We start from the raw sequence: 16232 nt of genomic DNA on the forward strand, positions 1-16232 counted from the left end.
TTTTGTGTGTGGTAACAGTGAAGTATCTTTACACAAGGTTTCTGAGTGGAAGGGTAAATTATTTCTGGAAAATATGTGTTATAAATGATATACAAACATATTCTCATGTTTATAACAGAAAGCTCTCCAAGATTTTAATTTCTGGAGTTTCTTCAGTTTTTGTAAGTCATTTACATGGAATGCATTTTATCTAGCTATCTATATAAAAAAACCACTGCATGCAAAGAAGGTGTTTTTCGTGCCTACCTCGAGTATATGTAATACTGTAACAATCTGTATTCCTCCTTGTGGTTCATTGCATATTTCTCCTTTCTAAGCCTGTTCAACTGTAATATGAAGAATGTTTTTATGATAATTCGACAATGGATGATAGTAATTAGATTTACTCTAACGCAATAAAATAAAAAAAAAAAAGTGTTATGGCTAATATTTGGTTTGCATGACTTTGATCAGATCTATTGGCATATTCTTTTTTTCTTTGCATCTATGTAGGACTGATCCATGACCTGAGCTTGTAGATTCTACACTAATACAAGTGGTACATGATAATTGTGTGTGAAGAAAGGCTGGCAGCTTTACAGAGGAAATTTCTGAACCTGTAGGTAGGTTCAGGATAAGCCTGTAACTTCCCTTCCCCCATATCTGCATTTCTATGATACAACTGCTCTTCTGATGCTTTTACTGAGTCTCATTAAATCTTCCTATGTGTAGAACATTAAATATATTTATGGTAGAGTGGGATTTTTGTTCTGAGTCACTGGTGCATCAAGAGTTTCTTCATATTCTTCTAGTTGCCTAATACAGTGAGACAGGCCCCAGAGAGGCATGTACACTGATGCCTTATGGTAGCGATCCTTGAGCCCGAATCCTAAGAGTTGTGGAGGTGACTAATTTCCTGTAGATCTGAGTGGGAGTTTAAGTTCTAAAGTAGGATTTAGGAGCTTAAATACCTTGGTATTCTCCATGAATAAGGCTTACTTGCAATATAGCCTCTTAATTCTCCACACATCCCTGCATTCTTCCATACATGTTCCTCGTTGGCTATTTACTGTTAATTGGCAATTTGGATGCTTCATTATGCTTCTGTTTTGGGATATGTTTCTTCGTGGTCTTATCCTGTATTTCTTTGGACTGTCTGTTCCTTTTCAGCTCTTTCCACTCTTACACTTTGTGTACCTAATAAAGGCACTAGCACACTTAATTTCCAGTGACTAGCTTCCCTCTCACGTTGGCATGTATGAAACATGAGACCTTTGGTGTTAACAGAGCTAGCCTCCATGTAAAGATGCTATAAAAGGAATCATTAAGGCTCAAAATCAACAGGGATTTAACTATTTTGTCCACTCAGTCTGTTTTTTGGCCAATGTGTGCCAAATATGCCAGTTGCATATTAGTAAAATTTTACTTTTTTTGACTGACAAAAAGGGTAGGGCTAGGGGGTACATGCCACAGATAGTTAAATAATGCAAAACCTTCTGTTAGTCTAATGCTTTTGTCACTGAAATGACTCTGCTGGTTGCTCTTCTGAAACTAGTAGTAGTAAATCAGGGCATAAATCAATCTTTCCTCTGGCTGTGTACGATCTGACTTCTCCGTTCTTTAGTTCACTACACAGGTTATCTGTAACTGAAGTGCACAATGAAAGTGTAACGCTTTCTTCCCATGCTAGGCTTTTAACTTCCACAGTACAATTTTCCTTAAAGTGTAGCAGAAGTAGAAATGAATGAAAACAGCCGTAAACAAGGACTGTGGTGTCAGAGTGCTCTGTAAAATCTACCATCCGTCTCTCACAGTGCATCTTTTTTCATGTGATCATGAACCAAGTTTTCCTTGGGACCACAGTGGTTGTTGGCAACAGGGATCCCTTGCCCTGTGTCCTGGTAGACAAAGTGCCTGGAAGGAAGCAAATAACCTACAGATATTGGCTTCTCCTGCTGCCCAAATGATGACCTAGACAAGTGTTAGTAGCTGCTCCAGGGGGGACAGTGAAGGAAAGAAAAAGCTTCTAGGCCTAGGAAGAGCAGGGAAAGGGCAAAGGAGTGGAGGTAGGGGGTCCTGATTGTTTCAACACTGTTGGTATTGTATCATGCTCCTTTTTTAAAAGGTGAGCAAAGTTATACCAGGGGAAGGGGAATGCGGGGAGTGGTTTCCAGCCCCTGAGTGGGATGACAATGTTGTCTTATCTGTGCGGCTTATGAACTTTGAGAGAGAAAGCTTAAGAGCACACGATACTGAGGGTACATAGCCACCAGCCACATAGGAAAGAGGAAATTGCCCTCTCAAGGACTGGTGTCCAGGGTGATAGGATTTTTGGATGGTGGAGCTAAATGAATGGAAGAAAGAATGTTGGAAGGTGAATAAGTGAATAAGGTGAGGATGAAAGGGGTTATGTGCTCTGTGTTGCTGTTGTCTCATTGCAAAATTGTTTCCCTTCAGTGTTGTTTGCAAGAATAAAGCTGATTTATGAGAGTAAATTGGTTTCTAGGCTAATACCAGGTTTTTCTCAGCTAGTGGTATGTGAACAGTTTTCATACAATCCCAGTTTTGCCACAGTTCAGGCTATGAGTAATCTTGGTGGATTTTGAAAAATGCTAAAATACTGGAAAAAAGAAAGTTTTAGGAGTAGGATACAGTTTGCAATAGTGATTTAAGTGCTTAGATGTCACAGACTGCTTTTTGCTTGTGAAACTTGTTTTCTTTCTGTATATTCAATAAAGGAACATTAATTCATTAATTAATGTGATTGACTGTTTCTTGTAGCTCAGGGATTCATGCTGCGTGGCTAATCAATGGCCATGAGTGTTGCATGTATAAGTGGTTAGAAACACTTTGTTTTATTCATGCTGATTTTTATCACAGGGCATCATCGCTTGTACTGAGGAACGGCCCAGGTGGACCATGGCCCTTGCACTCCACCTCAGTGAGGGGTGCTTTCAGAGGGCCTTATCTTTTGCAAGGCCTAAACATATTCCATAAATAATCGCATAGGATCAGAGAGCAACGGAACTGGAGATGATGAGAATATGGTAAACTAGGCTAGGAACAGGTACAATGTTGGTGATCCTTGAGGGATACTTTGCAACTCTGCCTGTGGCAGCATCGCTTCTTCCAATCTTCTCTTCAGCTGTGGGGTTGCTGTGTAATGCCATATGCTACGTCTATGTATTTAATTATGAACCTTGTATTTAAAAACTATCTACCTGCTCTTAAACCAGTATTGTTAACTTTCTAACTAACAATGCTGATTAAAATGAAAGATATTTGTACTTGGTCATCTTGTTTCATGATCAGATGCATCTGGGAACTCAATCTGGGAATCTCTTCTTAGAATCATCTAAATATTTCTGAATGCCAAATGCAACCAACTGAAATGCCCAGAGATTAATAGATTTAAAATTATTTTTAGTCTAATCTAAAAATCACAGCATATTTTCACATAGAACTGTTGGTGCCTCCCATGCACTGGATATTTTTGTGACTTTAATGTAGTGTAAATAAACATTTTTTAGATGGGAATATAAGTGACTTGTTGACTGACATGATATTTTCACCTACTCTCTATATGTTAATACAGTACCATATTAGTACTGTAATACCAGTGCTCGTGAGAGATTATGCTGGTGGAAAACATGATCATGGGATTTGACCTCCTTGGAAGCAAGGGCTTTTCCAGGTCATGAAAGGCTACATAGTCAGCTCATGACTAGTGCAGAACTCTTTTTCTGTCATAACTGAAATACTGACACCTGGTTTGCACTTAAAAGTGTTATCAAGAAGGCCTGTCAGAGAAGGATATGAATTTTTTGCTGACATAGCTATGCCAGCAAAAACCCTAGTGCAGAAGCTGTGTAAGAAGTTCTTTTACCTGTACATTTTACTTCTCTTGAGGGATAGGTATAAGTTGCTTGGGAAGAGGAGTCTTGTTAGTGTAATTTCTATATTAACCTTTCTAGTGTAAATCAATTGTAGGCCTCATCCTGTAGGGACTCATATGCAAGTTTATCACTGCACACAGAGATGATATATCATAGCTTATGCTTACACTGCTCTGAAGAACAACCTCTAGAGCAACTCTAAGAATAGTGGTGTGATCTCTGTCTCCTGTTCATCTTCTGTCTGTAGGGTTGTCTTACAGCTGCAAGTTACATGAATAATGCCTGGCAATGCATGAATTTTCATGTTTAGCACCTGTCCTGTTGGTGGTTCTGATCTTGAAGGTAGTTTTGGGGCTACACTTAGGAGATGTTGTAGGCATAACCATTGTTTAACTGAACTACTTGCAGGAAGAAAGGAAGCTGGATGCAGATATGCCAATGAAAAGGAAGGAAGGAGACTCCCTAGCAGTGAAGCTTGTGATGTGCAATACACAAACTAAAGGATTTGAGAAGTACAAAAGTGGAAGCTTCCTTGGGTGAATAACTTCCAGAAAAAAAAATAAACATGTGGAAGCACTTGATGGATCAGGATTGTCCTTTGCTGATCCTACATGCAGCACCATAAATGACAAGTGGTTCTAAAGAAAATGGTAGTGAGAAAGGAGAGAAGAAATGGTGTGAGTGAACTCAGATTATGACTTGAAACCTTCCCTTGTCTCTTGAGATGCTGTTCCTGTATGCATCTTTAACTATCTTTCATTTTGATGTTACACCTTAGTTGGAAGTGATGACTTAAAGAGTGGTCTCTTAGTGTTTGTCTTCAGGAAGGACTTTCTTTTCTCTTATGCAGAGAGAGACCCTCACTAGAAATTACAGCTAGCCTCAAGAATATGCACATTTTGTATTTGTTCAAGTTATTTCATAACATCAGAAATGAAGGCTGGACCAGATACAAGAATACATTATTTGCACTAGCAGAAATAATTTCACATTATACTCTGAAGGAATTTGGACTTGTTCTATTTTTGGGCTTGAAAAAGGAATAGCCTGAATGAGCTAGGTGACGTTTTATTTGAGACAAAGTTTTCCTTTTTCCTCAAAGGTTTTTTCAAGAGCTGTGGAAAGCCCATTTCAAATAATACTGCCAGAGCCAAAGCTGCATATGTAAGATCTGTGGTCCTGCACTGAGGTTGATTAATCAGGCAAGGTTAATAGAAATTGGTATTTTCACTTCAAGTCCTAGAGACTTACTTCAGAAATGCATGAATTTGTAGGCTTGCAGTCTCCCTGGCAGATGAATCTAGTCTTGAGGATGGTAAGTAGAGATATAACTATGGCATTGGATGCGATCATAATCATAAAAGGGAGATATTTTGAGATACAGAAATTGCAAATTCAATCCCTGCTGTTACCAGTCCAGCCACAGGGGCCATTTAACAAAAGATCCCTGAGTTAATGATTGCTGTTCTATGACAGGGATATTGGACTTATTATACACTGAACACAAAGGTCTCTGATCCATATTCGTGCCTTGTTTCCTGCTTGGGATTCAGCACCACATGGTGGTATCTGCTTCATGCGGGAAAGCGTTCTGCTGTGATATCAGTGAGTGATAGTATCAGAAGAACATCCATTTTCCATGAATTTAAACTATTACCGCAGTTAGGTGCAATTATTGAGAATCCCTGTAGAGTCATACAAAAAATGTTGTCTCTGTCCAAAGATGTTGATTCTGGAATGTAGCAGTGCCAGTCTATGACATTCTTAGTTTGGGGTCTCAGTGGCTGCTATAAATTGTACCCTGTAAAATGGTTACTGGAACTATAAAGTATAGTGCTGCATTTCAAGCTCTATTTTAAGTACCAGTGGCTTTGTCAAACTATACATATAATTTAAATCAAATTTATATGGTGAAAATATGTTGAAGATGAACCAATGGAAGATGACTTCATAACAAAGAATATTGACTTTGCATATTAACTTCATTAACTTAATGCTGTCTCTTGTGTATTGGAAAATTGTTCAAGCGAGAATAATAGCTTTTGAACTACTTACAGGCTAATAGGTAGTGATTGTAGTCACTAAGACTTTGAATAGCTGTGGCTGTTGATTACACAGATTAAATGTGCGTGCAGTTTTCAATATGGCTGATTTTCCAAAAACTCATTTTCTGTCCTTCATTTTGACTGTCATGGCTAATGACACTGACTGCTAATGCATATTAAATTCTGGGAGTGGGAAATTAAATTCCTCTTCCTCCACCTCATAGTAAAGACATGAGTGCAGAAGCATGCCATATGCTTATTTTAAATTGTTCAAGAATGAAGCTATATAAGTCAAATACAAGATTGCATTAGTGGCAATTCCCATACAGTGGGATGTGCTCTGTTTCAACAGCCGATTGGTTGTAGATGTTTGTATTATTCATAGCACTATTTTTTTCATGCACTCCATCCCTTATGTTTTTTTTTCCTCATATCTGAACTGTCTGCGCGTCTCTTTGCATCCACTGTGATTTCTCAGTGAATGCTGGTTCCCAAGTTCTTTCTCTCTTCTGTCCTTTTTTTTTTCTCCAGGGCCTAATTATGAAACAGCTTCAAATAAATACAATTTTTTAACAAAAAACATTCTGCTTCCTGTGAACAATGGGCTGAATTTTTCTCTTTATTCTTGGGGAGTTCTTATTCAGTTGGAGTGCTTTGCAGTTGGCTAGGCCTGAGATTTCTGGGAGCTGTAATTGTGTCTCATTAATTCTTACAGTAATGTAGGGTAACTATAAGGAGCATGCAATTAGTGGTCTGGTCAATGAATAGAGCAGTTAATCAGCAGACAAAGGATGGGGCTCAGGACCTATTAGGCTGAAAGGAAGTGTTACTATTGTCACAGGCAGTAGGAATGCATGCAGACATGCCTTAAAGTTGAACTGTTTAAGGGAACTGTGTATGTCTTTTTGCTAAACCAGTTTTCCTACCTATTCCACTACTTGAGAGAGATTCATTTAAGGTTGCCTGTTAGAAGTCAGAGACCATATAGGAGGTTTTGACAGACTGAACAGACTGCTTAGTGTATTCTCTCACCTTAACAGAGGCAGCCCCAGGGTTTATCACAAATAAAAATGGCCAAAGAGATGTAAGGCATCCGTAGCTGTTCCTCCTCGTCAGAAAAATGGTCTGTGAATGGAGGAGACCGATAAAGTTTAAATCAGCCATTGTGTAGATTGTCACTCAGTCATACTCTGCATGTTTGTCTTCATAATGAACCTTGTTTGTTCTGAATGGCTGTGCTTTCAGTGCATGTAAATGTATGCAAATAGTCATAACAGTTTAAAAATGGTAGCTCTTATGGTAACAAATAACCTTTCCTACTTTTTTGAAGCCCTGTCTTTTACTATATCTAGGGTTTAAAAATTACTCCAACTCTGGACAGTGCTTTGGGGTTTTTTGTTAGCTCCAGATCAGAACTTCCAGTTGTTTCTGCCTTTGAAAAAATATGAACCTCATGAATCCTGTGAAATGTTATGACATATGATGATTATAAAGAAAAAGGCTTTATCAATAAAACACTGCCCTTGAGTAACTCTTATTTCTAGTAGGCATTGCTTCAAACAGAAAGTAATTTCTTCTCTTAAGTAAAACAGACGCTTGGCATAAAAAAGCAGTAATTAAAATAATTTTTTTGGGGAAAAAAAAAGGGAATTGAGCTTTAATAATTAACTTATATCCAGAGCCTAGTGTTTTTCTCAAAACTGAAAGTAATTTTTTACTGTCTTCTTTGTATTAACAGGTCTGTAGCTTTATCTCTTCTCATGGTATTCACATCATCAGCAAGTAACGTTAGAAGAATAAAGTCTCTCAGGCTTTATTTTAGGGATTCAATTATTCTATATAATTAGCCCTGATTTGTTAAATATTTGAAACATTTTCTTCTCTTAGGTATGGAACAGTGTACTGGAGTGATCAGAACCACAAATGACTTGTACCTTTACTCAGAAAATGCTTCTTATCAAATAATAAGGAAGATTAAGCCTAAGTCTCTCTCTCTCTCTCTCTCTCTCTCTCTTATTCTGTTTGGATTTTATTCCCACAAGAAATATCAGTTTTGTCCACAATATCTTGTGTATTTCTATTCCCTTGAAATACAAAGAGGCAATGGATTCTGGTATAAATTAGGTAGATTTAATGAAATATATGAGTTGTAACGTGTGCCTTGAATATAAAATACCTGAGTGAGGCATAAGGTATTTTGCTAATGCCATCATTGTCACCTGTCTGGTTTTTCATTCTTCTGTGCCTGTTTTTGAAACACTTCAGGGGCTGTGGAGTCTTGGGAATAACAGTTTTTGTATGCCATACATAGCAAATCTTTCCAAGGTCACATTTTCCCTTACTGTGTCTTCATTTGAGGAAGCAGGGCAGACTTACCCTGTAAAATGAGAAAATGCTACAACTTCCACACTCAGAAGCTGACTCTTACCTCAAATATATGCTACTTTTCCATTTAATTAGTGATTTCTCATTTGGTGTCAGCATCAAAAAGATTGCTGCTCAGTATCACTGATAAGCATTACAGCGTTAACAGAAATGACCTTTTTTCCCCCCCAGTAAAGTTTTTCCTGTTGAAACACAGGTTTGGTCATGGGGTGGCTATTGATCCGGAAGGGGTCTTAAATAAATCTAAAGTTATTGAAATGTTAGTTGAGGACGTAGCAGATTAACTGTGGTCTTCTGTGAGAGCAATGTTATCACTGGAATGGGTGTTATGATAGAAACGATAAACACTCCTTAATATGTAAAGATTGATTAAAGGTCTTTAACCTTCTTTTAAATTAACAGAATATCCATCTCTGTATCTCTCTTTACATAGACACACATATATTTTTACTTAGCAATATGAACTAGTGTTACTCTGATAAACAGTGTAGGGAAAGGTAGATTAAAGTACTCTGTTGCTGTTTTGAGAGGTTCTCTTTTTCTCTTTCTTTTTCTTTTGTGAATCTTACCTGGTGTACCTGGCCTGCTGCACAAGTCTTAACTCTGTAAGAATCCCAGAGCAGAAAACTTTTATAGATGCTAATTAAAAATGTAATATCACTGTATTTTAAAGTGCATTAGCTTTAAATAAATCCTTCTGCATGCATCCTGTTTCTTCTGGTACAAGATGACATTGACTATCATAACATGGATATGATATTTAAGCTAGTTGTCTCTACTTCTGTTGTCAGAACAGAGAGAAGGTATTGCTCTGTGGCCAGTGTCCTGTTTAATTTAAACTTTGTTCATGAGTATTTTTATTCTCTAAATGGCAGGTCTGACCTTGTTAAGTTGCTGCTTAAGCTCGTATTGTCACCAAATCACCTCCCGTTATGAAAGAGACCCTAGATAATGAATTAAGAAAACACCATTTTTTAAAAGATGTCTGAAATGAAGTGAATAACTCCATAGTTACTACTCATGTATTTGTACAGCATTTCTATTCGGAAGACTTGTCTTAGGGATCAGGCTGTGGTGCACACAACCAGTAAGCAATTTTCTCAATTGAGGATAAATTTGTAGAGTATACAGTACCACAGAGAGAAATAGATCACTGAAGTGATCCCTTTTTTTACCTAAAATGAGATTTGGAAGAGCTATTTAAGTCCAAAACTGTAAGAGTGCCTCCTCAACTGCAGTCTAGCCCTGGAGACACCTAAGCTCCATGAGCGACTTCACCGTTCCATGGTGCTTGGCAAGCTGTTGGAGCTGACGTCCAAAACAGCCCAGTTTCAGCTGAGCTGGTTGCCCAGCTCCATAAGCTTGGCTGGGATCCAGGAAGCAGATGTTCTGGGATCAGAATTACCTGGGAGAGCTGATCTGGTAAATGTTCCCAAAGCACACAATATCCATGGACAGCTTCATCTCCTCATAAAATGCAGTGACAGCTGCTACCGCTGGGAGAAAGATGGTGCAGCTCCCTTTTATATAAATAACATTATAGCGGCTACATCGTTGTCCAAGAGATGCCTGAGTGGGCTTGCATCCATGTTGCGTATTGCCTTGCAGACTACCCTAGCTCCTAGAACAGAGGCTAGTCTGAGCTAGCAAAAGAAAATAGTTCTAGTCCTTTAATGGCTTTGCATATGAAATGGTTTGGCTGGAATTTGAACCAGAATCAATTCAGTGACCCAGAAGAGAATATGGAGTATTGGTGTGTGCCATGGTCTGTGCAATTTGTCACAGCAAGTAAACTGCTCTATAGGCTACTTATTGCAACTGTTGTATAACATTTTCTATATACAGTTTCTTTAGCAAGCCTTCCTGACTGTAACAAGAGCATGAATTAAAATGGCTAGGAGCAAGAAAAGGTAGTCTTTCTGATGGCTGTGCTGAAAGAAAATTCCTTGTGACTGTTGCTTCTCATTTCATTGTAGTCTACGCTAAAGTAGGAAATAAAACCCTTCCTGACCCGTTGTTCCAACTGTTTGACCTGTGATGATTTGGGGCATCTGTGAACAACTTAGAAATTATGGTTGACATTGTGACATTGTTATTATATTGCAAAATATCTCTGCATATCTGCTTTTGCTCCCAAATGCCTGCTGGAGGGATAGTGGACACTGTAGTTAGTGAATGTGTTTTGACCTGCATATGAGAAGGACTGGTGGCACTGGGAAGAGTTTTTTTCTTGCAGAGACCTAGAAGACGCAGTGCAGAAAACGTCCACATTGGCAGTAGCATGATGACGGGTATTAATTCACAGACAGAGAGGAAAGAAACTTTTTTTTTTTTTTTAAAAGAATGAAATATTTAACTGAAGGACCAGAGGAGGGTAGGGGAAGTGGTTTGACTACAAAGGTGCCCCGTGTCCTACAGACAAGTCCTGAAATATGTGAGGATTTTGGACAGTATGAACTTCTCCCAGGGGTGAAGTCCATAGTGATTGGAATTTGCACAGAATTGACACCCCTCAGTTTGAATCCCCTCACTGCTGGCTGCTATGCCTGCATCAACTTCAAGTTTCATGTGATCCCCCTGAGTTGCACATAACTTTCTTCCTATCCACATTTATGTCTTACTATCACAAAGTAAGAACAGTCATACAGGATCAGACTAAACATCTGTCTAGCCCGGTATCCTGTTTCTGACAGCAGCCTGGGGGAGCGTATAAGAAAATGTCAAGCCTGTAATGATCCTTTCTTGGTGTACTCTCCTACCTTCTACTGAATCATGGCTTTGGGACTTCCTGAGCCAGAGATAATACTAACATTTTAAAATCCCTCCTCTCAATTCTATTAGTGGTGCAAGCCTTGGAGACTTACTTTCTATTTTGTTTAAAACCATTTTCTTATTTTCTTACATGCAGTATCTTAATGCAAGCGCTCTTACGCTGAACTGTAAAGCTCATGTATCTGTTTCCCTGTTTAAATTCCTCTTTGGGATTCTCTTCTTCCTTGACATCTACCAGGATAAGTTAGTTGCTAATTTATTTCTATTTACTCTGTTAGTTAGCCACTCATTAATGTGAGGGGAAGGGCTCATTAATGTGAGGGGAAGGGCGTGGGGGTCCCTAGGGAAGCTGCTGGCTGTGCAGGTTCCAGCAGGATGGCGCCATTTTAGCTGCTGTGCTAGAGAACAGGGAGGAGTTAAGGTGCTCAGTCCAAGACAAAATAATTGAAAACTAACAGTTCCAGCAGCCTTTCAACTCCAGAAACCTAGTGTTTCTGTGCAAGACAAACTTGTGAAACCGAGGTCCCAGTATGACAGGAAGCAAGCCAATTGCCACTTACACTGGTTTTGAATGGTGTGCATAATCAAACAGTAAAATCATTTATTTGGCTCCTGGTACCCAGCAAGTTGTGGCTGGTTCTTTTCTAAATCAAACCTTGTCTGAAAAGGATAAATGGTGCTACACTACACGCTGCCTCCCTCCCCCTTCTTTGCAGCAGGAAGTAAATGCCTCTGTGGAAGAACTGTGGTGTGAGCAAACACAATATTGAGCCAGGAAATGTTTATGCAGGAGCATGTGAAAACCTGAAGGAAAATGTTGATCTAAAAAAATCCCATACCCAACAACTACTTCCCTCTCCCCGCCAAATGTAAAGGAGTTTAAAATTACTTGGTAATTTAGTGCACATGTTTTTTCATAAAATAAATTCTAGTAGTACTATAATTCTGAGTTAGATCAGTTCTTTCCAACTTCAGTATTTGCTTCTTCTCTTGGAGAACTCGATAGGCCGGTGTTGGTATTGGCAGGAAGAGTGGATCCATGTCCTTTGTAGCTGTAGATGTATAAGTCTTTAGGCTCCTACATTTGAAAAAATTGCCCTTATTACTAAACTGTTGTAATTGTAACAATTATGCCTACTGAAATTCTTATCTTTAATATTAGACGGGAAGGAATAAGAAGAGAGGCGGTAATCTCTAAAAACTTCATACATAGGAAAGAAGCAAGAAATACTACTGAGTCATTCTTTGTCACATACTTGCAGTCTCCAGCTATGACAAAGAGTTTACAGGGTTTTTTTTCTATTGCTACTTTTAAATGCTGATAGGTTTAAGTGAAGTGATTAAGCCACTGGAATACAAGATGCAGTCTATATGTCAGCTAATCCAGCCCTGACCCCTTCATTCTAGTCTCCGCGGGAAGGTTCTCTTCTGCTTCAGCATCTTGTCAGCTCTTAATCCTACTCATATTTTGTGGTATAGGCCAGGCCAAAAATATGTCCTCATAATTCAGTCCAGGCGAATTAGAAGATATTAAGGCCCATGTTGAAAGGGTTTACCTTCTAGGCAAATTCATGATTTTATTGCTCAAATGTTTTACTGCAAAAGCAATATCTTGTTCCTCCTCTGTGTCATAGGAAAAATAGGCTGAAATCACCTGATTTTCCATCTTCTCCTTCACTTCCAGTTCTCACTAATTTTGATGCAATGCAGCTCTCTTTATACACTTCTGTTTTTCAGATCAATCCTCCTTCTCCATCGCTTTTCCTGCAGATTTAGAATCCTCCAATTCTCTTTGCCACATGGTCTCCCTGATGCCAGCCATCTCTCAAAGTCAGTCAAATGTTGCTGTCCTCCTTATTGACAAACAGACAAAAGAATCTGGTCAGCAACCTGGCTATAGAAAATGGAAAAAAGGTCTTTCTATCTTAAGTTATGCCCTGCTTTTGCATTCTGCTGCTAAACTCTTGCTTGTTGAGACCAATTTTCAACAGATTGAGCATGGGTTAATTTTACATTTTCTGGATCTGAACTACTTTTGGGTACGATAGGTTGAAGGCCACTTGTTAGAGGCCTTGCAGTAATGCTAATTATTCTGTTCTCTTTTCAGGTTTTCAATTGTACAAGGTGATATACTAGTTAAAAAGTGTGTTCTAAATTTCAGGGACAGGATTTTTTGCTTATGCCAAGGAAACCTTCCTGTGCTTTTGAACAGAAAACCTGGTGGTCAGCTAGGATTTGGAGGTGTGAATTTTTCATATGTAAAAAGTTTGGTTTATTTTCCTCATGGACTGTACTAATATCCTATCAACAAAGCAGCTGCTATGCTGGTGGTGGGGTCGGAGCTTTAGGCATAATTTTATGTGTTACTATTTTGAGGAAATAAATCCGTACACATTCTAACTTTTAAAGGAATGTCTCTGACTTAAAAATAAACAAAAAACTACTGCACTCAGATGCAGTACAGTAATCCTCCTTCTTGTCCACTTGTTTCATTTTGATTTATTTGAATGGGTGTCATGGTTTAACCTGGCAGGCAGCTAAAACAACCACACAGCTGTTCGCTCACCTCCCTCCCTCAGTGGGATGGGGTAGAGAATCGAAAAGAAAAAAGGTAAAACTTGTGGGTTGAGATAAAGACAGTTTAGTAGGGCAGAAAAGGAAGATGATGATGATAATGATAAAAGAATATACAAAACAAGTGATGCACAGCACAATTGCTCACCAACCAAAGCCAATTCTCAGTTAATTCCTGAGCCGTGCCACTTCCTGGCCAACCCCCAGTTATATACTGGTATATATGGTATGGAATATCCCTTTGGCCAGTTTGGGTCAGCAGTCCTGGCTGTGTCCCCTCTCAGCTTCTTGGGTGCCCCTCACCTTCTCGTTGTCAGGCCAGTATGAGAAGCTGAAAAGTCCTTGACTGCTTGGCAACAATGAAAACATCAGTGTGTTAAATCAACATTATTCTCATCCTAAATCCAAACCACAGCACTATACCAGCTGCTAGGAAGAAAATTAACTCTATCCCTGCTGAAACCAGGACAATGGAGGTGGGTATTGAGCTAGACAATGCATATATGCCAGAACCTCAGTTAGGATTATAAATTAAAATTAAAATAAAAATGATAAGTGCGTGCAGCTGTGTTTACATGCTAGTTGGCATGTTTTCTCTGCTGGTCTGCCATTAACCTTTAAAAATTTTTTTTGTAATAATGACTAAAGTAGTCATTGGCCTCCAAATGTTGAATCCTTCCCTGCATTTCTGGTTTGGAAAACTTGTGCTGTGCTTCCTCCTCTTACTACTGCTACTACTACTTCTATTATTAATTATAGTATAACAATATAATATATAATAATATAAAAAATATAATTATAGTATAACAATATAAGTATTGTTTAAGACATGCTAACTACTACAAGAATACACCAAAGAGATGGCTCTTGCTTTGGAGAACTTACCCTCTGACACAAGAGACAAACCAAGATATATAGATGGAAACTGCAGTGAAACTCTGTATTCAGTAGTACATCATATGGAAGCTGAACATATCATTAGCATTATTGTTGCTGAGGTTTTTTAAGGCCTCAAGTGAAAGGAGAGGATGAAGGTAGACTTGAAGAATAATGACGTTACCATATAGTTAGTTAGGGGGGTTTCCTGCCTCTGAGGGAGAACATTGCAGAAAGCACCAAAACGGAAACAAGTCGGCATGGGAGGTATCATGGGTGAATTAGGGGCTTAAGTCAGTCTCTTGATATACAAAATAGATATGAGGGTCTGAGGAATGGGTTACAAATACAAGTAAAGATGAAGGTATCTTGTGTTTTATGTAGTAGAGAGGTCTGTATGATAAGTGATACCCAGATTAAAGTCCCAGATTAAAGGGCATAGGACCAGTGAGTCATGGATGAACTGATCTCTAAGGCTAGGTTCAGCGCTCTTGGGCATTGCTTTTCTGCACTGATGGTCCGGAGAGGTGGGGCTGTGTCTTGTAGACATCCAGATTCTGAATGCACTCCTCCACTCCTGCTTTATCTTCAGAAGGTGGAGTGGCTGTTGAAATACAACTTCGTGTGGGTGGTAGTCATCACTTGATTCACTACGAAACCGTATTTCTAGCCTTTCAGTAGCCCTGTCTGAGCTACTTTATCCCATCCCTGCTGTATTGTCAAGACTGCACAATTTGTATCCAGCCACAGATTAGCTGTTGCTTTGTATAATGTAGTGTTGTTGGTGCCACTAAAGTTGTGGTTGAAGTCCACATTCTGGAATTGTACAATGATGTTCATCATCAGCTCATTAATGGATGCTGCTGATACTCTGAATTGTTAAGGTATTGATGTTCTGCTGTGCCAAACTCAGAGACTGAGGAGGCCTCGAGTAACTATAAGCAGGACGGACAGAGAGTACTATACTCCAGAGCACCTTTCAGTGGAAGTGGAGGCAGGCTGGTGGCAAGGTGTCAGACAAGAATGCTGAAACTTACCTAACAGGTTCTAAGCAAAATTTAAAAGATTTAAAACCATTTTTAAAAATAGTCAATTTATCTGTCTGTGTTGAGAATTCACTGCAGCCTCTCCATTCATCCCTCTGCCAGCAACTCCTTCACTTACCATGTTTCCTACCTTCCAAACCAAGACTTTGATCCTGCATGCCTTCTCTTCCTCACCCTTCTGCATGAAACTTCCCCTGCCCCTGGCATGCATTGCAAGGACTTGGTGGCAAGTGTCCTCCCATGTGTTGAGTTAGAATGGTGATAATGAAAGACTGGGTAATTCAGCCGCTTTGCTGTCCTTTCCACATCAGTTATTATGAAACTTAAATCATATTTATTCACTGAAATGATATCTATGTTGTACTGACTGTGTAGTTTACCACTGGGCTTATTTGCAATATTTTAAAAACTTAATGCCTGCTATCTTATCCATTGTTTTATATATGTGTAAAGGGCTCTGAAAGCAATTACATAGTGGAATTTAGCAGTGCATGGTATATTTTATTAGGATTAAGAGCTTGTAAATTAATATAGTAGTTCTGAGAGCTTCAGGATATACCTGCCTGAAAAAATAGCAATAGTAACTTGATATGATATTTGTATGCTTGCTTTTAGCTTGCAGAATGTCTCTGAGAGACAAGCTTCCTGCTAGCCAATTT

General features: G+C 38.9%; 1 long non-coding RNA gene across 1 annotated transcript in view; it reads left to right on the forward strand.

The window, feature by feature from the left end:
• Positions 1–16232, forward strand: part of LOC142600610 (uncharacterized) — a 147163-nt gene that overhangs the window by 3638 nt on the left and 127293 nt on the right. Inside the window, exons 2-3 of the long non-coding RNA XR_012834187.1 lie at positions 493–602; positions 13185–13318. This is a non-coding gene — a long non-coding RNA (uncharacterized LOC142600610). The remainder of the gene's footprint in view (positions 1–492; positions 603–13184; positions 13319–16232) is intronic.

The sequence above is a fragment of the Balearica regulorum genome, chromosome 2, assembly GCF_011004875.1.
Source record: "Balearica regulorum gibbericeps isolate bBalReg1 chromosome 2, bBalReg1.pri, whole genome shotgun sequence".
NCBI lineage: Eukaryota > Metazoa > Chordata > Aves > Gruiformes > Gruidae > Balearica > Balearica regulorum.